The 24,725-nt window shown below is 47.4% G+C and overlaps 1 protein-coding gene across 1 annotated transcript in view; it reads left to right on the top strand.

Annotated features, from left to right (window-relative positions):
• LOC126106798 (organic solute transporter alpha-like protein) overlaps positions 1-24,725 on the top strand; it is a 369,704-nt gene that overhangs the window by 242,929 nt on the left and 102,050 nt on the right. The window lies entirely within an intron of this gene.

The following is a 24,725-nucleotide window of genomic DNA, read 5'->3' as shown; positions in this document are numbered from 1 at the left end:
TACCCATCTCTTCCTCCTCTTTCTCTCTCCACGTTATCATCCCCTTCCCAATAAAAGTCTGGTGGTTCTTAATTCCACAGTATTTCTTGTAACTAACATGGGCACAAAATTTGGCTGAAATCGTTTCAGCGGCTTTTTACCCGTGGCTTTGACCGCTTATTCACAGATATTTAATATATTTCACGCCTATTTGTACACATAGTTCACCTGTATCTCCAGCGAATGTCGTCGTACAGTGTCATTTTCCCGCAACTCACTGTTTATGACGTCATATCTCCTGAAATATGTGTTGTAGAATGATACATTTTTGTAAGTAAATTCAGCAATATATGTAGATATTGTCTGCGAAATATGTTGACAGTATAGTTAGTAGCAAAGAAGTAATAAATTTAAACGTAATGCATGATGCAGCAGTTCCTCACGCATCTCACATTCTACGACGTCATTTCGCCTGAACTGTGTGCCGTAGGAAGATATAATTCTGCTGGTACTTTGAGCTGTGCATGTGGATACTGTCTGCAAAATGTGTCGCGAATACAGTTGGTAGTAAAGAAACAATAAATTAAAACGTCATGCTTCGTGCGGCAGTTGTAATGCTATTGTTGTTGTGGTCTTCAGTCCAGAGACTGGTTTGATGCAGCTCTCCATGCTACTCCATCCTGTGCAAGCTTCTTCATCTCCCTGTAACTACTGCAGCCTACATCCTTCTGAATCTGCTTAGTGTATTCATCTCTTGGTCTCCCTCTACGATTTTTACCCTCCACGCTGCCCTCCAATGCTAAATTTGTGATCCCTCGATGCCTCAGATCAAGTCCAACCAACCGATCCCTTCTTCTATTCAAATTGTGCCACGAACTCCTCCCCAATTCTGATCAACACCTCCTCATTAGTTATGTGATCTACCCATCTAATATTCAGCATTCTTCTGTAGCACCACATTTAGAAAGCTTCTATTCTCTTCTTGTCCAAACTATTTATCGTCCATGTTTCACTTCCATACATGGCTACACTCCATACAAATACTTTCAGAAACGACTCCCTGACACTTAAATCTATACTCGATGTTAACAAATTTCTCTTCCTCAGAAGTTGTACTGTATGAACAGCGAAAAGTAATTGTCGAGTAATTGTTTTCCTTTCATCATTTTTTTGTGGTAGGGGTGTGGTCGTCAGCTATAAAAAGTTTCGTAAAGGTTTGAAATTATGTGTGAAGTTTGTTTCAAGTCACCAAGCGCTTCATTCTCAAATTCGTGTGGGCTACGCTGCTTTTGCACCCCTACCCCCACCACCACCACCCTTTTAATAATTAGCTGCTTGTTACTCCCAAAGCGATTCTTCTCAGACAGTAAGTGATATTTATACCAACTTTGTTTGAAATCTGTTCAGTAGTTTAAAAGCAGATGTGGGAGATACATACACACATACATAGAGTCTATAATATGTATGGCTATCTTGTGTCCTTCCTCGAACTTCATGTACGCAGTTGCTGGAAAAATTAAGTGTACTAGTTAAAGTCGCGTAACACATTTAGTTTCTTATGGCGGTTTTTGTAACGAATTTGGCACTGTTTTAAAAAGCGTAGTAGCATTCATTCATACACTACTGGTCATTAAAATTGCTACACCAAGAAGAAATGCAGATGATAAACGGGTATTCATTGGACAAATATATTATACTAGAACTGACATGTGATTACATTTTCGCGCAATTCGGGTGCATAGGTCCTGAGAAATCAGTACCCAGAACAACCACCTCTGGCCGTAACAACGGCCTTGACACGCCTGGGCATTGAGTCAAACAGAGCTTGGATGGCGTGTACAGGTACAGCTGCCCATGCAGCTTCAACACGATACCACAGTTCATCAAGAGTAGTGACTGGCGTTTTGTGACGAGCCAGTTAGTTGCTCGGCCACCACTGACTAGACGTTTTCAATTGGTGAGAGATCTGGAGAATGTGATGGCCAGGGCAGTAGTCGAACATTTTCTGTATGTAGAAAGGCCCTTAAAGGACCTGCAACATGCGGTCGTGCATTATCCTGCTGAAATGTAGGGTTTCGCAGGGATCGAATGAAGGGTAGAGCCACGGGTCGTAACACATCTGAAATGTAGCATCCACTGTTCAAAGTGCCGTCAATGCGAACAAGAGGTGACCGAGACGTGTAACCAGTGGCACCCCATACCATCACGCCGGGTGATACGCCAGTATGGCGATGATGAATACATGCTTCCAATGTGCGTTCACCGCGATGTCGCCAAACACGGATGCGACCATCATGATGCTGTAAACAGAACCTGTATTCATCCGAGAAAATGACGTTTTGCCATTCGTGCACCCAGGTTCGTCGTTGAGTACACCATTGTAGGCGCTCCCGTCTGTGATGAAGCGTCAAGGGTAACATCAGCCGTGGTCGCCGAGCTGATAGTCTATGTTGCTGCAAACGTCGTCGAACTGTTCGTGCAGACGGTTGTTGCCTTGCGAACGTACCCAGCTGTTGACTCAGTGATCGAGACGTGACTGCACGATCCGTTACAGCCATGCGGATAAGATGCCTGTCATCTCGACTGCTAGTGATACGAGGCGGTTGGGATCCAGCACAGCGTTCCGTATTACCCTCCTGAACCCACCGATTCCATATTCTGCTAACAGTTATTGGATCTCGACCAACGCGAGCAGCAATGTCGCCGTACGATAAACCGCAATCGCGATAGGCTACAATCCGACCTTTATCAATGTCGGAAACGTGATGGTACGCATTTCTCCTCCTTACACGAGGCATCACAACAACGTTTCACCAGACAACGCCGGTCAACTGCTGTTTGTGTATGAGAAATCGGTTGAAACTTTCCTCCTGTCAGCACATTGTAGGTGTCGCCACCGGCGCCAACCTTGTGTGAATGCTCTGAAAAGCTAATCATTTGCATATCACACCATCTTGTTCCTGTCGGTCAAATTTCGCGTCTGTAGCACGTCATCTTCGTGGTGTAGCAATTTTAATGGCCAGTAGTGTATTTCTAAATAGGTCATACGCGTGTGGTTGTGTAACATTTGTCAGAGTCTATGGTACACTAAAACTTTAAAAAGGCCAGTTACGTAACTGTGTTCTTATAGACAGAACGTATCCTATTCTTGAACGTATAGACATGTTGCACCTCCACGAAACAAGCACACAAAGTAAATTAAACCAAACATAAGTCACATAGTTCTTTTATCATGTGACACTGCCTCTCAAAAAGAGTGACGCACCCAGAAACGTGGTGAAATATCATCTGAACTCCGTTCACGTACGCACAATCGCATGGCATGTAAAAGATTAGTGTTTCATTCCTCTGTGACAGGCGTAACAACCTTCAGCGTGCATTTGTTCTGTTCGTGATTAGTGTTGTTACCAGGCCTGGTAGGGTATGTAGGGAGCTAAAGGAACAGCTTTCAGTTACCCTTACAACGGCGTCAGCTATGAAGAACACGGAAATGAAGTCTACTCGGGTGAGACAGCACAGAGCCATTTGAACCATTTTTTTGTGAGGCAGCATTATCAGCACCTGACAGAGCTTGAAAAAGGCGTCACTGTAGGTCTCTGTTCGATCAGCAGTGGAATTGAGAAATATCCAAATATGTGGCGCATTCGTATGTGACAGTGACCGATGTTGGACTACAGGGGAAGATGAGGGCAGGTATATACTTCGACAAGTTCCCAAATGATGATGTCTCCCCAATCGATGCCTTCCCTATCGATTACGCCTTCCCTATCGATTACGCCATCCCTATCGATTACGCCCTCCATGTCGATTACGCCCTCCATATCGATTACGCCTTCCAAATCGATTAAGCCACCACTATCGATTACACCTTCCCTATCGATGACGCCTTCACTACCGAATAATCGTTCCCTTTTGATTACGCCTTCCCTATCGATTATGCCTTCCCTATCGTCCACGCCTCCGCTATCGATAACGCAATACGTATCGATTACGCTTTCCGTATCGTATACGCTTTCCGTATCGACTACGCCTTCCGAATCGATTATGCCTTACGTAACGATTAGGCCTACGTATAGATTACGCATTACGTATCGATTACGCATTACGTATCGATTATGCCTTACGTATCGATTACGCCTTACGTATCGATTAGGCATTACGTGTCGATTACGGCTTCCGCATCGATTACGCCTTCCGTGTCGATTACGCCTTTCGTATCGATTACGCCTTCCATATGGATTACGCCCCCCGTATCGACTACGCCCCCGTATCGACTATGCCCCCCGTATCGACTACGCCACACGTATCGACTACGATCCCGTATCGACTACGACCCCCGTATCGACTACGTACCCCGTATCGACTACGACCCCCGTATCGACTACAAACCCCCGTATCGACTACCCCCCCCGTATCGACTACGCCCCCCGTATCGACTAGGCCCCCCGTATCGACTAGGCCCCCCGTATCGACTAGGCCCCCGTATCGACTACGCCCCCCGTATCGACTACGCCCCCCGTATCGACTACGCCCCCCGTATCGACTACGCCCCCCGTATCGACTGCGCCCCCCGTATCGACTGCGCCCCCCGTATCGACTGCGCCCCCCGTATCGACTGCGCCCCCCGTATCGACTGCGCCCCCCGTATCGACTGCGCCCCCCGTATCGACTGCGTCCCCCGTATCGACTGCGCCCCCCGTATCGACTGCGCCCCCGTATCGACTGCGCCCCCCGTATCGACTGCGCCCCCGTATCGACTGCGCCCCCCGTATCGACTGCGCCCCCCGTATCGACTGCGCCCCCCGTATCGACTGCGCCCCCCGTATCGACTACGCCCCCCGTATCGACTACGCCCCCCCTATCGACTACGCCCCCCGTATCGACTACGCCCCCCGTATCGACTACGCCCCCCGTATCGACTACGCCCCCCGTATCGACTACGCCCCCCGTATCGACTACGCCCCCCGTATCGACTCGGCCCCCCGTATCGACTCGGCCCCCCGTATCGACTCGGCCCCCCGTATCGACTCGGCCCCCCGTATCGACTCGGCCCCCCGTATCGACTCGGCCCCCCGTATCGACTCGGCCCCCCGTATCGACTCGGCCCCCCGTATCGACTCGGCCCCCCGTATCGACTCGGCCCCCCGTATCGACTCGGCCCCCCGTATCGAATCGGCCCCCCGTATCGACTCGGCCCCCCGTATCGACTCGGCCCCCCGTATCGACTCGGCCCCCCGTATCGACTCGGCCCCCCGTATCGACTCGGCCCCCCGTATCGACTCGGCCCCCCCGTATCGACTCGGCCCCCCCGTATCGACTCGGCCCCCCCGTATCGACTCGGCCCCCCCGTATCGACTAGGCCCCCCCGTATCGACTAGGCCCCTCGTATCGATTAGGCCCCCCGTATCGATTAGGCCCCCCGTATCGATTAGGCCCCCCGTATCGATTAGGCCCACTGTATCGATTAGGCCCTCTGTATCGATTATGCCTTGCACGTCATTATGCCTTCCACATCAGTTATGCCTTCCAAGTCGATTATGCCTTCCAAGTCGATTATCCCTTCCTCGTCGATTATGCCTTCCTCGTCGATTATGCCTTTGTTATCGATTACACCTTCTTTATCGATTATGCCTTTCGCATTGACGGTCCTTTCTTATCGATGTGCCTCCCATATCGATATTACCTGACCAATCGATGGCGCCTTCCCCGATCGATATTGCCTCCCCAGTCGATGATGCCTTCCCCAATTGATGACCCCTCCGCAATCGCCGACGCCTTCCCAGTTGATGATGGCTGACCACGAGAAGGGAGGATCGGAATACTATGCACCAAGCTCATCATAACCTTTTCACATCTGCGCCGAAAACTAGTAATGGACTCGCTTAACATTCTGTATCACCTTGCTTGGTTGGTCGTACTAGGTAATTACAGTCCCACGAACAGGTTGCCATTAACACAGCAACACAGAGAGCTGCGTTTCGACTGATACCATGAATTGGGAGCATGTCCTGCTGATGAATGGCGTTGCATTGCGTTGAGTGATTGATAGCGGTTCTGCACTGTTCCAAATGATCAACGTCAGCAAGTATGGTGACAATGTGGGCAAGAGGTTCCATTCTTCCAACACTTTGACCAGCCAGTGGGTATGACTTCAGGTCATGGCCAGCAAAGATTGACGAATGAACTCCTGCGTCCTCATGTGTTACGTCTCATGTGACAGTATCATGATACAGTTATTGAACGGGACAATGCTCGTCCACACACAGCATGTGTCACTATTAACAGTGCGTGTGACATCAAGGTTCTCCCATGGATAATAAGATCCCCAGGTCTGTCCTCGAAAGAACCTGTGAGGGACCAGCTCGGACTTCAGCTCCACTCCAGTGTCATTATCCAGGTTGTCCAGGACCAGTTACAACATTTGCAGGGCCACCTTCCCTCAGGAGAGTGTACAACGGCTTTATGACACCCTCCCAACCGAGTCAGTGTATGCACCTGGGCCAAAGGTGGTCAAACGACTTACTGATAAATAGACTCATACTGTCAATTTTTTCTAAATTTGACTCCATTTTGCAATCACTGAAATAACATCTCATATCCTCCCAGCCAGCGAAGATTCATTCCATTTTCTGGTGTTCTTCCGTGAGCTTCATTTTTTATTTTCAGTTAGTGACAGAAATGGTGTTAGATTCGACTTTTTTCCAAATATTAGTTATATATGAACCAGAGACGCTGAAGAGTGGCTTATCCAACAACAATAATCTACATTGATCAGCCAAAACCTTATGACCACCTGCTTAATAGCTTGTTTGTCGGCCTCGTGAGCGAAATACATCACTGATTCTTTGTATCAGGGATCCGACAGATTGTTGGTAGGTTTGTGGAGGTATGTGGCATTAGATGTCTACGCATAAGACATGTAAATAACGGGCCGCTGATTTGCATACGCGGTGATGGCACCCAACAGCGACTCAAATGGGTTCCATAGGATTTGCATCAGGCAATTGGTTCATCGAGACATCAACGTGAGTTCATTTTAATGCTCCTCAAACCACTGTAGCACAGTTCTGACTCCGAGACACGGACAGTTGTACTGCAGAGAGATGACATCGCGGCCGGGGAAGACGTCAGCATGAAGGGATACGCAGGTGGTTGGCAGCTGTCAGCGTGTCTTCCATTGCTACCACAGGTCCCATGCAAGCGCACGAGAATGTCTCCCACAGAATAATACTGCTCGCACCAGCCTGCGTCCGTGGCGCGCTGCACGTTTCGAGCCGCCGTTCACCTCGATTACGGCGGTTGTGGAGACGACCATCGACCTAGGGTAGCAAAACTGTGATTCACCGAAGGCCAGATAGTTTCCGTTCACCGACCGCCGAATCCCGATGGTCCCGTGCCCACTGCACTAGTAACTGACGATGTCGTTCGATCAACATGTGAAACACACAGGGATGGTCTGCTGCGGAGCTCCTTGTTCAACAGCGTACGATGAACGGTGTGCTCCTTCCACAGATATGCCACACATCACCATCTATCCCATTTTACAAAGCAGACAAACCACTGAACCTCTCCTGTGAAGAGTCAGAGACGTTCAACTACACTCCTGGAAATGGAAAAAAGAACACATTGACACCGGTGTGTTGCTCCGGACACTGCGAGAGGGTTGTACAAGCAATGATCACACGCACGGCACAGCGGACACACCAGGAACCGCGGTGTTGGCCGTCGAATGGCGCTAGCTGCGCAGCATTTGTGCACCGCCGCCGTCAGTGTCAGCCAGTTTACCGTGGCATACGGAGCTCCATCGCAGTCTTTAACACTGGTAGCATGCCGCGACAGCGTGGACGTGAACCGTATGTGCAGTTGACGGACTTTGAGCGAGGGCGTATAGTGGGCATGCGGGAGGCCGGGTGGACGTACCGCCGAATTGCTCAACACGTGGGGCGTGAGGTCTCCACAGTACATCATCTACATCTACATCTACATCCATACTCCGCAAGCCACCTGACGGTGTGTGGCGGAGGGTACCTTCAGTACCTCTATCGGTTCTCCCTTCTATTCCAGTCTCGTATTGTTCGTGGAAAGAAGGATTGTCGGTATGCCTCTGTGTGGGCTCTAATCTCTCTGATTTTATCCTCATGGTCTCTTCGCGAGATATACGTAGGAGGGAGCAATATACTGCTTGACTCTTCGGTGAAGGTATGTTCTCGAAACTTTGACAAAAGCCCGTACCGAGCTACTGAGCGTCTCTCCTGCAGAGTCTTCCACTGGAGTTTATCTATCATCCCCGTAACGCTTTCGCGATTACTAAATGATCCTGTAACGAAGCGCGCTGCTCTCCGTTGGATCTTCTCTATGTCTTGTATCAACCCTATCTGGTACGGATCCCACACTGCTGAGCAGTATTCAAGCAGTGGGCGAACAAGCGTACTGTAACCTACTTCCTTTGTTTTCGGATTGCATTTCCTTAGGATTCTTCCAATGAATCTCAGTCTGGCATCTGCTTTACCGACAATCAACATTATATGATCATTCCATTTTAAATCACTCCTAATGCGTACTCCCAGATAATTTATGGTATTAACTGCTTCCAGTTGCTGACCTGCTATTTTGTAGCTAAATGATAAAGGATCTATCTTTCTGTGTATTCGCAGCACATTACACTTGTCTACATTGAGATTCAGTTGCCATTCCCTGCACCATGCGTCAATTCGCTGCAGATCCTCCTGCATTTCAGTACAATTTTCCATTGTTACAACCTCTCGATACACCACAGCATCATCTGCAAAAAGCCTCAGTGAACTTCCGATGTCATCCACCAGGTCATTTATGTATATTGTGAATAGCAACGGTCCTATGACACTCCCCTGCGGCACACCTGAAATTACTCTTACTTCGGAAGACTTCTCTCCATTGAGAATAACATGCTGCGTCCTGTTATCTAGGAACTCCTCAATCCAATCACACAGTTGGTCTGATAGTCCATATGCTCTTACTTTGTTCAATAAACGACTGTGGGGAACTGTATCGAACGCCTTGCGGAAGTCAAGAAACACGGCATCTACCTGTGAACCCGTGCCTATGGCCTTCTGAGTCTCGTGGACGAATAGCGCGAGCTGGGTTTCACATGACCGTCTTTTTCGAAACCCATGCTGATTCCTACAGAGTAGATTTCTAGTCTCCAGAAAAGTCATTATACTCGAACACAATACGTGTTCCAAAATTCTACAACTGATCGACGTTAGAGATATAGGTCTATAGTTCTGCACATCTGTTCGACGTCCCTTCTTGAAAACGGGGATGACCTGTGCCCTTTTCCAATCCTTTGGAACGCTACGCTCTTCTAGAGACCTACGGTACAGCGCTGCAAGAAGGGGGGCAAGTTCCTTCGCGTACTCTGTGTAAAATTGAACTGGTATCCCATCAGGTCCAGAGGCCTTTCCTCTTTTGAGCGATTTTAATTGTTTCTCTATCCCTCTGTCGTCTATTTCGATATCTACCATTTTGTCATCTGTGCGACAATCTAGAGAAGGAACTACAGTGCAATCTTCCTCTGTGAAACAACTTTGGAAAAAGACATTTAGTATCTCGGCCTTTAGTCTGTCATCCTCTGTTTCAATACCATTTTGGTCACAGAGTGTCTGGACATTTTGTTTTGATCCACCTACCGCTTTGACATAAGACCAAAATTTCTTAGGATTTTCTGCCAAGTCAGTACATAGAATTTTACTTTCGAATTCATTGAACGCCTCTCGCATAGCTCTCTTCACACTACATTTCGCTTCGCGTAACTTTTGTTTGTCTGCAAGGCTTTGGCTATGTTTATGTTTGCTGTGAAGTTCCCTTTGCTTCCGCAGCAGTTTTCTAACTCGGTTGTTGAACCACGGTGGCTCTTTTCCATCTCTTACGATCTTGCTTGGCACATACTCATCTAACGCATATTGTACGATGGTTTTGAACTTTGTCCACTGATCCTCAACAGTATCAGTACTTGAGACTTGAGACTTGTGTTGAGCCAACAGGTACTCTGAAATCTGCTTTTTGTCACTTTTTCTAAACAGAAAAATCTTCCTACCCTTTTTAATATTCCTATTTACGCCATGTTGTCGCCAGTGGTCGGCGGAACATGCACGTGCCCGTCGACCTGGGACCGGACCGCAGCGATGCACGGATGCACGCCAAGACCGTAGGATCCTACGCAGTGCCGTAGGGGACCGCACCGCCACTTCCCAGCAAATTAGGGACACTGTTGCTCCTGGGGTATCGGCGAGGACCATTCGCAACCGTCTCCATGATTTTGGGCTACGGTCCCGCACACCGTTAGGCCGTCTTCCGCTCACGCCCCAACATCGTGCAGCCCGCCTCCAGTGGTGTCGCGACAGGCGTGAATGGAGGGACGAATGGAGACGTGTCGTCTTCAGCGATGAGAGTCGCTTCTGCCTTGGTGCCAATGATGGTCGTATGCGTGTTTGGCGCCGTGCAGGTGAGCGCCACAATCAGGACTGCATACGACCGAGGCACACAGGGCCAACACCCGGCATCATGGTGTGGGGAGCGATCTCATACACTGGCCGTACACCACTGGTGATCGTCGAGGGGACACTGAATAGTGCACGGTACATCCAAACCGTCATCGAACCCATCGTTCTACCATTCCTAGACCGGCAAGGGAACTTGCTGTTCCAACAGGACAATGCACGTCCGCATGTATCCCGTGCCACCCAACGTGCTCTAGAAGGTGTAAGTCAACTACCCTGGCCAGCAAGATCTCCGGATCTGTCCCCCATTGAGCATGTTTGGCATGGCAAGCCGTTCCACAGGACTACATCCAGCATCTCTACGATCGTCTCCATGGGAGAATAGCAGCCTGCATTGCTGCGAAAGGTGGATATACACTGTACTAGTGCCGACATTGTGCATGCTCTGTTGCCTGTGTCTATGTGCCTGTGGTTCTGTCAGTGTGATCATGTGATGTATCTGACCCCAGGAATGTGTCAATAAAGTTTCCCCTTCCTGGGACAATGAATTCACGGTGTTCTTATTTCAATTTCCAGGAGTGTATATAGCATCTAGTGGTCTTAACACTGTCCTTCGACCTCCTTCCATAGATGCTCACGACAATAGCACGTGAACATTCGACCAACTTCGCCGTTTTCTAGACACTCGTTTACAGGCTCTGCGTAATAATAACCTGCCCTCTATGGAAGTCGCTTATCTCAATGAAGTTCCTCATCTGTAGTCCCTAACTTCGCTAGGGTGATCCCCCGTCCCTGTCTGCTACACTTTCATACATTTGTTACCGCGTCACCTGCCCGCAACGCCACCAGGCGATATCCAGCGTCGCGATGTGGCGTGGTTATTATGTTTTGGATGATCCGTGTACATACCACTTAATTGCACCTTTCAGCAGTTCCAGATCGGAGCTCTGGTTACCACTAAAGAAGCAGGTACGTCTGCAAGCTTTCAGCTTCCCTTGCAACAGACGTGCGATGGCGCTTCATGCAGTCTTCTTCTTGTGTTACGGCCTCTGTAGGACCACGGGTAGCCCGTTCGTGAACTGCTTTTTCCTCTTCTTCTCCCAGAACCTCTTCATTCTTTCTCTTCTTCTCTCCCGCTCTTCTTCCGAGATCTTCAATGTCCTTTTGTCCTGTCGGCTCCTCTGGTGACACTCTAATCTTTTCCTGTATTCTTCTCTGTCGTTGATCTCCAGCATATTGATCGGTGCATATTTGTTCCTCCAATTTTCCTTTCCTTCGACCTCGATCCTCAATCCCGACCAGTCCATCCGAAGTTCAACAACCCACTTGGTTCCTGTCTTTCTCCTTGTCCTCCCTGTTGTTTCCCACACTCTCTTCGTCATTCTATCTATACTCATCCTAACTACATGTCCAGCAAACCCTGCCCTTTTGAGTCTGATTTCCCCAGACATTGTTCTTATGTTCCGTTACAATTCTTCCCTAAGTCTTCGCATCCACCTCTCTCCACCTCTTTTGGGGCCTAGTATTTTTCTTTAGTTGTTCTGCCCCATTTCTTCCTAGTGTCATCGTCTCAGCAGCATATAATACTGCATTCCTCATCGTTGCCTTGTAGTAGCTTCTCTTTGCCTCTGTTGGTATATTCTTTTTATTGTACATCTGTCTCTTCATATAGAAGGCTGACCTCATCTTCTTTATCCTCTCTGTTATTTCCTCCGTGCTCATGTTCCTTCCTGTTATAAATTCTCCCAGGTTTTTAAATTTGTCCACCATTTGCACAGTGGCTTCCGGTGTTTCCCAGTCTGCAGTGGTATTTAATGTCTTTGTCTTGTTATAGGCTATCCTCAGTCCCACCTTTCTGGCTACCTTACTTTGCGTCTTCTTCCGTGTCACTTACTATTGCTATGTCGTCTGCAAAGTTTAGGCAGTCCACTTGAGCCCTGTTGTCCTTTTTGTCCCCCACATGGGTCTTTGGTATTCCCATTTCCTCGTTTATTGCTCTCCACTACCTAATCAGTCAGTCCAGTTCTATATTGAACAACAATGACAATAATCCGTCTCCCTGTTTAACACCAGTCTTGATCTCAAATTGTTCTGACTGCTCCTCTGAATCTCACCCTTGCTTTTGTATCTGTCAGAATTTCTTTTATCAGTTCTTGTATAGTTCCATCAAGTCCTCTGTTCTTCAGGATCCTAACAAGAGTCTGTCTGTCGATGGAGTCATATGCCTTTGTGAATTCCACGAAGGTTATTACTGTCTTTTTGTTTTTTAAGGCCCTATATTCTATCAGTTGCTTCAGGATAAATATGTTCTATACAACCTCTTCCCTTCCTGAATCCCGCTTGATAGTCGCCAACTGTACTTTCTACCTGTTCTTCTACTCTCTTGAGCAATAGTTTTGGCAGCATTTTGTATCCGACCTCTAGTAGCGATATTCCTCTGTAGCTGTTTGCATCTCTCTTGTTCCCCTTCTTAAGTATTGGTACTACAATTGCACTCTGACAACTTCTTTGTTCTGTGTTCATTGATCGCATGTATAATTTGAGGAATATCGTCTAATACGGGGGTTTGCTGAAAAGCAATGCCTCCGAACTTTTGATGTGAAAGCTTAGATAGGTCCTTAAATTAGACAAACATTACTAACGCTCTACATCCTTTATTCTATTTCTCAACATAGTCACACTGTCGACACACGCATTTTTCTCAACGAGAGACTTCTTTGTTGTTACCGTCAGTGTAGACCTCCCCTCTGTTTGCACCGCTTCAGTCACTATCAAAGTTAAGACTCTAAGGCGTTCTTTAAGCTTTGTAAACAGATGGGAAAAGGTTGGGGCCAAGTCGGGACTGTATGGAGGATGATCAATGACAGTGACCCCAAGGTGTCGGATTGTTGCAGACGTCGCAGCGCTCCCATGTGCTCTGGTGTTGTTATGTTGAACGAGTGGGTGCTCCTTAGCTGGACGAACTCTTCTAATTCTAAACTCGATTACAGCATACACTCTCTCACGCACCGATCTACACTCAAGCTCATAAATTAAGGATAATGCTGATACACAGTGAAACAACGCTCTTGTGGGCGGTTTGAGGGTTTAAATCACCTCGGGGTATGACCATGCAGTGCATTTGACCTGCGGTCGTCGCACGGTGGCGCTGGCAGCAGTCCACATCGGCAGAGGTGTGTTGGTCCATGTCAGAGTACGGTGCAGCGAGTAAGTGTGCAGACGTTTTCAGACGTGCTAATGGAGACTGTGTATTGAAAATGGCTCAAAGAACACACATTTATGACGTTCTGAGGGGTAGATTACTAGGGCGACTGGAGGCTGGTCAAACACAGCAGGTCGTAGCATGGTCCCTCCGTATGCCACAAAGTGTGATCTCAAGATTGTGGCAACGATTCCAGCAGACAGGAAACGTGTCCAGGCGCTACAGTACGGGACGTCCACAGTGTACAACACCACAAGAAGACCGATATCTCTCCATCGGTGCCCGCAGACGGCCACGGAGTACGGCAGGTAGCCTTTCTCGGGACGTTACCGCAACCAGTGGAACAGTTGTCTTCAGACACACAGTCTACAGACGACTGAACAGACATGGTTTATTCGCCCGGAGATCTGGAAGGTGCATTCCACTGACCACTGGTCACAGGTCATTAGAACAGTGGTGCCAGGTTTACTCTGAACAGTGATTCTCGCCGGGTTTTCATCTGGCGTGAACCAGGAACCAGATACCAACCCCTTAATGTCCTATAATGGACGTGTATGGAGGTCGTGGTTTGATGGTGTGAGGTGAGATTATGATTGGTGCACGTACACCCACGCATGTCTTTGATAGAGGAACTGCAACAGGTCAGGAGTATCGGGACGTCATTATGCGCCAGTATGTCCGCCTTTTCAGGGGTTCAGTGGGTCCCACCTTCCTCCTGATGGATGATAACGCACTGCCCCACCGAGCTGCCATCGTGGAGGAGTACCTTAAAACAGAAGATAACAGGCGAATGTAGTGGCCTGCCTGTTCTCCAGACCTAAACCCCATCGAGCACATCTGGGATGCTCTCGGCCGACGTATCGCTGCACGTCTTCAAACCCCTACGACACTTCAGGAGCTCTGACAGGCACTGGTGCAAGAATGGGAGGCTATACCCCAGCACCTGCTCGACCACCTGATGCAGAGTATGTCAACCCGTTGTGCGGCCTGTGTATGTGTGCATGGTGATCATATCCCATATTGATGTCGGGGTACATGTGCAAGAAACACTGGCGTTTTGTAGCACGTGTTTCAGGACGGTTTTCTTAACTCATCACCAATACCGTGGACTCACAGGCCTGTGTCGTGTGTGTTCCCTATGTGCCTATGCTGTTAGCGCCAGTTTCGTGTAGTGCCTCGTTGTGTGGCACCACATGCTGCAATTATCGTTAATTTATGAGCATGAGTGTAGTTGCGTTACACACTTTCATGTTACACGCTACAATTCGGGGCCCTCTAGCGGCAGATGGACATGAAGAAGGCAGATGTAGTATGTTAATAACGTTTGTTTTACTTAAGAGTTAAGAGTCTTCACGTATGACATTCGCAGTCATTACTTTTCAGCACGCCCTCGTAATACTGACACAGCAGTTGCCCGCTGATACATGAGCCTCATCGCAGACACCAACCCTCAGGTGTTAGCCGTGTGCCCCTTCTTGCAAATTTCCCTCCTTGGCCGTCAGCACCGTGAGAATTCCTGCGGAAGTAGCAGCGGCCAACACCTGTTGGAGCTCGGAGAAAGCTACGCCTGTGGAACACGAGTTTATGTAAGGTTCGCGCGTCCTCTTTTCTTCCTTCGCGGTGTGCCGTATTCCACAAATGCCTGCGAGGCGTCGTCTGTAAAATTCATTGTTCTCATATGTCTGTGCTACATTACTTGGCATCCGACGTGTAAGGTCAGGAACTGTTACGTTGTAGCCTTAAGTACTGTCTGCGGCCAGCGCCGGTTGAAAATCGCTTTAAACTCCCTGTCTCCTACAAAAATTACACAATACGTCTTCGATTCCCTTATGACGCCTCCCCTACTCCTGTGTCTTAAAAAAACAGCTTCTCATTATTTTAGCAATAACTAGATGCGTCAAATACTTGACGTTAAGGATGTAAAACGTTTGACAGAAGACGCGAAACCATAAATACTTTGGTTTCATTATCAGTATCAGATTGTTCACCCATAGACTAACGAAAAAGTTAAACGAAAATTGGTAAATCAAATTTGATAACTGCTTTATATGTTCGTGTAAGACCATGTGTGCCAAATAGTGCGTGATACCTACAAACCATTCATTTTAGACACCATAATAGAAAAAGCATGTTATAAATGAAAGTCGCTAAATTGCAATTTAACAATGTAATCGTGTAGAAATATGAGTAGAGAGTGGTTAATTTGCGCTCCATTTTAAGAGAAGCTAGTTTTAAGCATCTCAGTGTTTATGACTTCCTATTTTCTGTTCTGATGATGGTCGAAGTATAGAGGATATAAAATGTAGACTGGCAATGGCAAGGAAAGCGTTTCTGAAGAACAAAAATTTGTTAACATCGAGTGTAGATTTAAGTGTCAGGAAGTCGTTTCTGAAAGTATTTGTATGGAGTGTAGCCATGTATGGAAGTGAAACGTGGACGATAAATAGTTTAAACAAGAAGAGAATAGAAGCTTTCGAAATGTGGTGCTACAGAAGAATGCTGAAGATTAGATGGGTAGATCACATAACTAATGGGGAGGTATTGAATAGAATTGGGGAGAAGAGGAGCTTGTGGCACAACTTGACTAGAAGAAGGGATCGGTTGGTAGGACATGTTCTGAGACATCGAGGGATCACCAATTTAGTATTGTAGGGCAGCGTGGAGGGTAAAAATCGTAGAGGGAGGCCAAGAGATGAATACACTAAGCAGATTCAGAAGGATGTAGGCTGCAGTAGGTACTGGGAGATGAAGAAGCTGGCACAGGATAGAGTAGCATGGAGAGCTGCATCAAACCAGTCTCAGGACTGAAGACCACAACAACAGCAACAACATTTTCTGGAATGAGATTTTTCACTCTGCAGCGGAGTGTGCGCTGATATGAAACTTCCTGGCAGATTAAAACTGTGTGCCCGACCGAGACTCGAACTCGGGACCTTTGCCTTTCGCGGGCAAGTGCTCTACCAACTGAGCTACCGAAGCACGACTCACGCCCGGTACTCACAGCTTTACTTCTGCCAGTACCTCGTCTCCTACCTTCCAAACTTTACAGAAGCTCTCATGCGAAACATTTTCTGTTCCGTGTGTCATACAATGACATAATTTTGCTGACACATTCTGTGACATGTAGATACTATACATACCAAGGGTGTAGCCAATAGAGTCGCAAGTAAAGAAATAATTAATGAAAGCGTAATTCCTAAAATTGAAATTGTACTTCATGAACAACGAAAATGCAGTAAGCGACAAAGTTTTTACCTTTCATTATTTTGTGTGAGACCTTCGAGAGTAAAAGTTTTGAATCTGTTTGAAATTTAAGTTTGTTGGAAGTCGCTAACTGCTCCCATTCTCAAGTAGAGAATGAATTATTGTGTTAAGTCTGTAACGGGTTGTTGCTGTTGTTGTTTCTGTTGTTGTTGTTACTCTGTGCAGCTCCTAGTACCATAGAAGATGTTCCCTGATGTCCTATCATCCTGTCTCTTCTTTTTGTCAGTGTTTTTCATATAATCCTTTCGTAGCTGATTCTGCAAAGTACCTCCTCATTCCTTACCTTATCAGTCCACATAATTTTCATCATTCGTCTGTAGCACCACATCTCAAATGCTTCGATTCTCTTCTGTTCTGGTTTTCCCCCAGTCCATGTTTCACAGACATACAATGCTGTGCCCCAAGCGTACATTCTCTTTTAGAAACATTATTCATTCCGTTCAATTTACACTATGTGACCAAAAGTATCGGACACCCCCAGAAACATGCGTTTTTCGTACAGGTGCATTTTGCTGTCACCTACTGCCAGGTACTCCATATCAGCGACCTCAGTAGTCATTGCACATCGTGAGAGAGCGGAATGGGGCCATCCGCGGAACCCACTGACTTCGAACGTAGTCAGGTAATTGGGTGTGACTTGTCACATGTCTGTACGCGAGATTTCCACATCCCGAAACATGACTAGGCTGGTTCAAATGGCTCTGAGCAGTATGCGACTTAACTTCTGAGGTCATCAGTCGCCTAGAACTTAGAACTAATTAAACCTAACTAACCTAAGGACATCACACACATCCATGCCCGAGGCAGGATTCGAACCTGCGACCGTAGCAGTCCCGCGGTTCCGGACAAACATGACTAGGTCCGCTGTTTCCGATGTGATGATGAAGTGGAAACGTGAAGGGACACGTACAGCACAAAAGCGTACAAGCCGACCTCGTATGTTGACTGTAATGTCTAATAGACAGATATCTATCCAGACCAAACAGCATCAGGTTCCACTGCAAGTACTATGACAGTTAGGCGGGAGGTGAGAAAACTGCGGCTGCTCAAAAGCCACACATCACGGTGGTAAATGCCAAACACGCCTCGTTTGGTGTAAGGAGCGTAAACATTGGACGACTGAACAGTCGAAAAATGTTGTGAGGAGTGACGAATCACGGTACACAATGTGGCGATCCGATGTCAGGGTATGGGCATGGCGAATGCCCGGAGAACGTCATCTACCAGCGTATGCAGTGCCAACAGTAAAATTCCGAGGCGGTGGTGGTATGGTGTGGTCGTGTTTTTCATGGAGGGGGCTTCCCCCCTTGTTGTTTTGCGTCACACTATCACAGCACAGGCCTACATCGATGTTTTAAGCACTTTCTTGCTTCCCACTGTTGAAGAGGAATTCGGGGATGGCGACTGCATCTTTCAACACGGTCGAGCACCTGTTCACAATGCACGGCTTGCGGCAGAGTGGATACACGACAGTAACATCCCAGTAATGGACTGACCTGCACAGAGTCCTGAACTGAATGCTACAGAACACCTTTCGGATGTTTTTAACGCCGACTTCGTGCCAGGCGTCGCCGACCGACATCGATACCTATCGCTCAGTGCAGCAATCTGTGAAGAATGGGCTCCAGGAACACTTGCAGCACCTGACTGAACGTATGCCCGCGAGAGTGGAAGCTGTGATCAAGACTAAGAGTGGGGTAACACCACACTGAATTCCAGCAGTACCGATGGAGTGCGCCACGAACTTGTAAGTCATTTTCAGCCAGGTGTCCGGATACTTTTGACCACATAGTGCAGGGGCGGGCAAACGTTGCACGCGGCTCATGAGCGCACAGCGCTGCACGTGTGCTGCTCGCGTGCAGGCGTCGACCGGGGCTGTGGCGACAGCCGGCAGGTTGCGGCAGTGTAGTGCCAGGCTAAGCTGCGGACGTTGATGCGAAGCGAGCACTATGTAGTGAACGTTGTATTTCAAGAAACGGAGAAGTGGAGATTTGCTATCTTTTAAAAAGTAATGGGAGAATCATTTTTTCTTTGTGCATACACGTGAAAATTCGAAATGTTTAATATGTGGCAGTATTCTCGCTGGTCAACGGAAGTTTAGTATTGAAGGCCATTATAATAAATTTCACAAGAACGAGTACAGTTTATTGTCGGATTCTGAGCGGATGGGGAATTGACTGAGATTAAGAAGAGCGATCTGACGATACCAGATGAATCTGTCGTAGTTGGCCGGCCGGTGTGGCCGAGCGGTTCTAGGCACTACAGTCTGGAACCGCGCGACTGCTATGGTCGCAGGTTCGAATCCTGCCTCGGGCATGGATGTGTGTGATGCCCTTAGGTTAGTTAGGTTTAAGTAGTTCTAGGGGACTGATGACTACAGCAGTTAAGTCCCATAGTGCTCAGAGTCATTTGAATTTGTCGTAGTTGCTGTTGTCACGAGAGATCTGCGACTTTCTCTCGTCATGTCTCTCATCTAACTGATTTAACATTTTATGGAGCACTGTTTTCAAGTTATCAGGACGACAACAATAATAGCCCAGCGGTATGTGCAAGTTATAAGACTGCGCTTAATATAGCGATAGCTGGAAAACCGTTTGCTGAATTAATAAGTCTCGGTTAAGAGCAAACATCAGTGATGAAAATTTACGTAACTGTTTGTGTTTGTCTGTATGTAGAAATTTTGTTCCAGATATTAAACGTATTGTAAACTCCACCTGTGATAATTAAATAAAACGTATCGTAGGTAATAGGTACTCTTTCAAACCATGATTTCTTTCAAGCACTCCTACTAACCTTATTCATTCACTCGATAAAGCAAGCTAGGAAACAAAACGCATTACAGAGGAAGGAGTGGACAGAAGGTATGGTGGGGATGGGAGATAAGCGGGTGGCCAGCTTGCCCCTGTGTGCACGCGGAACACCTATTAACTGCACGCGTGCAAGTGCACCGCACAAGTGCAGGATTCCTGCCCGCCCCTGACATAGTGTATCTTCCAAGCCCTTTGCCGTCTCTGACAGAATGAAAGCGTCGTCCGCAAACCTCAGAGCTCTTTATTTCTTCACCTTCGTACTTAATGCTACCGCTAGTATAATTTCTTCGAGTCAGATTATTTTGTTACATTTGACTAAAGGTGTGTTGTGCGGTAATTTTCACTGTCTCCACTCTTACGTACTTCTTCAGAAATGAAATAATTAAATTAAATTCCGAATGTGATAGGGCTTTCCCTTAGCAACACCAACCTCACTCACTAGCCTGTGTATTCCTTCCTCTGCTCTCTTCCATTTCATAAGTACCGAGAGAAATTACTTCCCGATTCGAGTTATGTTTGATGTTTCGCAAGGTACCGGTGATTACGATGTTATTAATGAGAGAAACTGTTTCGCCGTCGACCAAACGAGGTGAAAGTAATACTCAGAATGAAAGCCCACTGTATCGCATAGTGCACCATCATTGCGACGACGTAACCAGCGCATTCTGCGTAAGCGCAGGTGCTAAACGCGGAAGATTCCTGTGAGCTGGACTCGGTGGGAAAGTTTCGCAGGCATGTTGGCCTGTGGCGGAGTGATTACACGACAATAACATCCCTGTAATGGACTGGCCTGCACAGAATCCTGACCTCAATCCTATTGAACATCTTTCGGATGTTTTTATCGCCGACTTCGTGCCAGGCCTCACCGACCGACATCGATACCTCTCCTCAGTGCAGCACTCCGTGAAAAATGGACTACTATTCCCAAAGAAACCTTCCAGCACCTGCATGAACGTATGCCTGCGAGAGTGGAAGCTGTCATCAACGTTAAGGGCGGGCCAACACCATATTAAATTCCAGCATTACCGATGGAAGGCGCCACGAACTTGCAAGTCATTTTCAGCCAGGTGTCCGGATACTTTTGATCACGTAGTGTATATTGAACTACGTATCGTACAGTGGTAGTCTGTACTTTTGTAAATACCTTCGTCGTTTTGTGCGGACACTGCCTGCGAAACGTTGAGCCACGTTCGGCTCTACAACGAGGTGACAAGTCATGGGATAGGCATATGCACATAATAATTGGCGGTAGTATCGCCCACGCAGGGTATAAAAGAGCAGTGCATTAGCGCAACTGTCATGTGTACTCGGGTGATGAATGTGAAAAATATATATGCAGATGGTGTGTGTTATTTCGGACATGTCCGAAAGAACAGATACCAACGGTGACCATGAAGCTCGTTAGAATGAAATTACAGTGATATGAATACCCCTAGCTGCATAGAGGCGTTGATATAAATCAACGGGGACAGTTGAAAACGTGTGCCCCGACCGGGACTCGAACCCGGGATCTCCTGCTTACATGGCATCTTTTTTTCGGTATTGTTGGTTACGTTTGGTCTGCGCGGACGTCACAAGACATTTGTTCAAGTTGATTGTTGTTTCCTTTACTCAGTTTTTTTTTATTACAGAGGGATATATGGAAACGAAAATGATCGTACGGCATTGTTGGCCGGGAGGCCCCAATCGGCGGAGTTGGGCCGCCGTATTGCAAGTCCTTCTTAGGTGACGCCACATCGCCGACTTGCGAGTCAGTGATGATGAAAATGATTATGAACGACGCACAACACCCAGTCCCCTGCCGGGATTCGAACCCGGACCCACTGCGTGGTATCTGAGCCGCCGAGGACACAGAGGATAGTGCGACTGCAGGGACTTATCTCTGGCACGCCTCCCGTGAGACCCACATTCCCAACTTATTATCCCGCACTATATTCGTAGTCCCCCTGCCCATTATATTCATTACTCGCGGCTTTTTGCCGATGCTCGTAAGAGTTCGGGCACTGTTTGTGCATCCGCACAGAAGAAGATGGTCAAATGGCCGGTGAGCCTTATATATGAAGATGGTATCTGTTCTTTCGGACATGCGGATGCACGAACAGTGCCCGAACTCTTACGGGAATCGGTAGAAACCCGGCAGTAAAGAGTATAATGGGCAGGTCACCATGAATAAGTGCGGGATAAGAAGTTGGGAATGTGGGTCTCACGGGAGATAAGTCGCACTATCCTCTGTGTCCTCGGTGGCTCAGACGGATGCCGGCACTGTAACTCAGCGTGTTCAGAGAGGCGCTAGCCCTTTGTAATAAAAAAACTAAGTAATGGAAACAACGATCAATTTGAACGGATGTCCTGTGACGTTCGCCCAGACCAAACGCAACGAACGATACCGAACAAAATAAAAAAAAATGGATAGAGCGTCTGCCATGCAAGCAGGAGATCCCGGGTTCGAGTCCGGGTTGGGGCACCCATCTTCAACTGTACCCGTTGACTTATATCAACGCCTGTATGCAGCTAGGGGTATTCATTTCAAATGGTTCAAATGGCTCTGAGAACTATGGGACTTAACAGCTGTGGTCATCAGTCCCCTAGAACTTAGAACTACTTAAACCTAACTAACCTAAGGACATCACACACATCCATGCCCGAGGCAGGATTCGAACCTGCGACCGTAGCGGTCACGCGGTTCTAGACTGTAGCGCCTGAAACCGCTCGGCCACACCGGCCGGCGGTATTCATTTCATTGTCTTTCAATATGAAAAGCATTCCGACGTGATGAAGCCCGGATGGTAGGAATTAGTCCGCGACTCGTGGTCTAGTGGCCAGCATTGCTACCTCTGTATCATGGGGTCGCGGGCTCGATTCCCAGCCGGGTTGGGAATTTCCTCTGCCCGGTGGCTGGGTGTTTGTGTTGTCCTCATCATTTCATCATCTTCATCATTTGTGACTGTAGCTAGATTCGACTGTGTAAAAAAAATTGGATTGTGTAAAAATTGGGACTTCGTACAGGATGCGATGACCGCGCTGTTGAGCGCCCTCCAAACCAAACACCATCAAACGATGGGAATTAACAGACTTTGAACGCGGAATAGTAGTCGGTGCTAGACGCATGGGACATTCCATTTCGAGACACGATAGGGAATTCAGTATTCAGAGACTCACAGAGAATACAAAATTTCAGGCATTACTTCTCAACACGGACAACCGAGCGGCCGATGGCCTTCACGTAACGACCGAGATCAGCAGCGTTTCTGTAGAGTTGTCACTCATGATGTTCCAGACAACGATATTCCATGACACCAGGTCACAACTGTTCGCGATTGCTTTGGAAGTTGTGGACAATGGGAGCGAATGATTGGGCCACCCATCGAATATTTATGGGGCATATTCGAGCGATCAGTTCATGAATCAGCACTGGTAACACTTTCGCAATTACGGACGGATGTAGAGGCAGCATGGCTAAGTATTTCTGTAGGGGTCTTCTAACGGCTTGTTGTGTTCATGCCACGTCGAGTAGCTGCAATACACGTGACAAAAAAAAAATCCGACGCGATACAGGGTGTCGCCTCGGTGTACAGCATACACTGTGCAGTGGCTCACGGTGTAGTGACGTAGGTGTGTTATACAGGGTGGTCCATTGATCGTGAAAGGGGCCAAATATCTCACGAAATAAACGTCCAAAGAAAAAAATACAAAGAACGAAACTTCTCTAGCTTGAAGGGGGAAACCAGATGGCTCTATGGTTGGCCCGCTAGATGGCGCTGCCGTAGGTCAAATGGATATCAACTGCGTTTTTTAAAACAGGAAATCTCATTTTTTATAACATATTCGTGTATTATGCAAAGAAATATGAATGTTTTAGTTGGACCACTTTTTTCGCTTTGTGATAGATCACGTGCAATAGTCACAAAAATATGGCTCACAATTTTAGACGAACAGTTGGTAACAGGTAGGTTTTTTAAATTAAAATACAGAATGTAGGTACGTTTGAACATTTTATTTCGGTTGTTCCAATGTGATACATGTACCTTTGTGAACATATCATTTCTGAGAACGCATGCTGTTACGGCGTGATTACCTGTAAATACCACATTAATGCTCAAAATGATGTCCGTCAACGTCAATGCACTTGGCGATACGTGTGACGACATTCCTCTCAACAGCGAGTAATTCGGCTTCCGTAATGTTCGCACATGCATTGACAATGCGCTGACGCATGTAGTCAGACGTTGTCAGTGGATGATGATAGCAAATTTCCTTCAACTTTCCCCACAGAAAGAAATCCGCGGACGTCAGATCCGGTGAACGTGCGCGCCATGGTATGGTGCTTCAACGACCAATCCACCTGTCACGAAATATGCTATTCAGTACTGCTTCAACCGCACGGGAGCTATGTGCCGGACATCCATCATGTTAGATGTACATCGCCATTCTGTCATGCAGTGAAACATCTTGTAGTAACATCGGTAGAACATTAGGTAGGAAATTAGCATACATTGCACCATTTAGATTGCCATCGATAAAATGGGGGCCAATTATTCTTCTTCCCATAATGCCGCACCATACATTAACTCGCCAAGGTCGCTGATGTTCCACTTGTCGCAGCCATCGTGGAATTTCCGTTGCCCAATAGTGCATATTATGCCGGTTTACGTTACCGCTGTTGGTGAGTGACGCTTAGTCGCTAAATAGAACGCGTGCAAAAAATCTGTCAACGTCCCGTAATTTCTGTTGTGCCCAAAGGCAGAACTGTACACGACATTCAAAGGCGTCGCCATGCAAATCCTGGTGCATAGAAATATGGTACGTGTGCAACTGATGTTGATGTAGCATTCTCAACACCGACGTTTTTGAGATTCCCGATTCTCGCGCAATTTGTCTGCTACTGATGTACGGATTAGCCTCGACAGCCTACTTGGGCATCATCATTTGTTGCAGGTCGTGGTTGACGTTTCACATGTGGCTAAACGCCTCCTGTTTCCTTAAATAACGTAA

Source organism: Schistocerca cancellata, chromosome 10 (genome assembly GCF_023864275.1).
Source record: "Schistocerca cancellata isolate TAMUIC-IGC-003103 chromosome 10, iqSchCanc2.1, whole genome shotgun sequence".
Lineage (NCBI taxonomy): Eukaryota > Metazoa > Arthropoda > Insecta > Orthoptera > Acrididae > Schistocerca > Schistocerca cancellata.
This window is presented reverse-complemented; position numbering and strand designations above follow the sequence as displayed.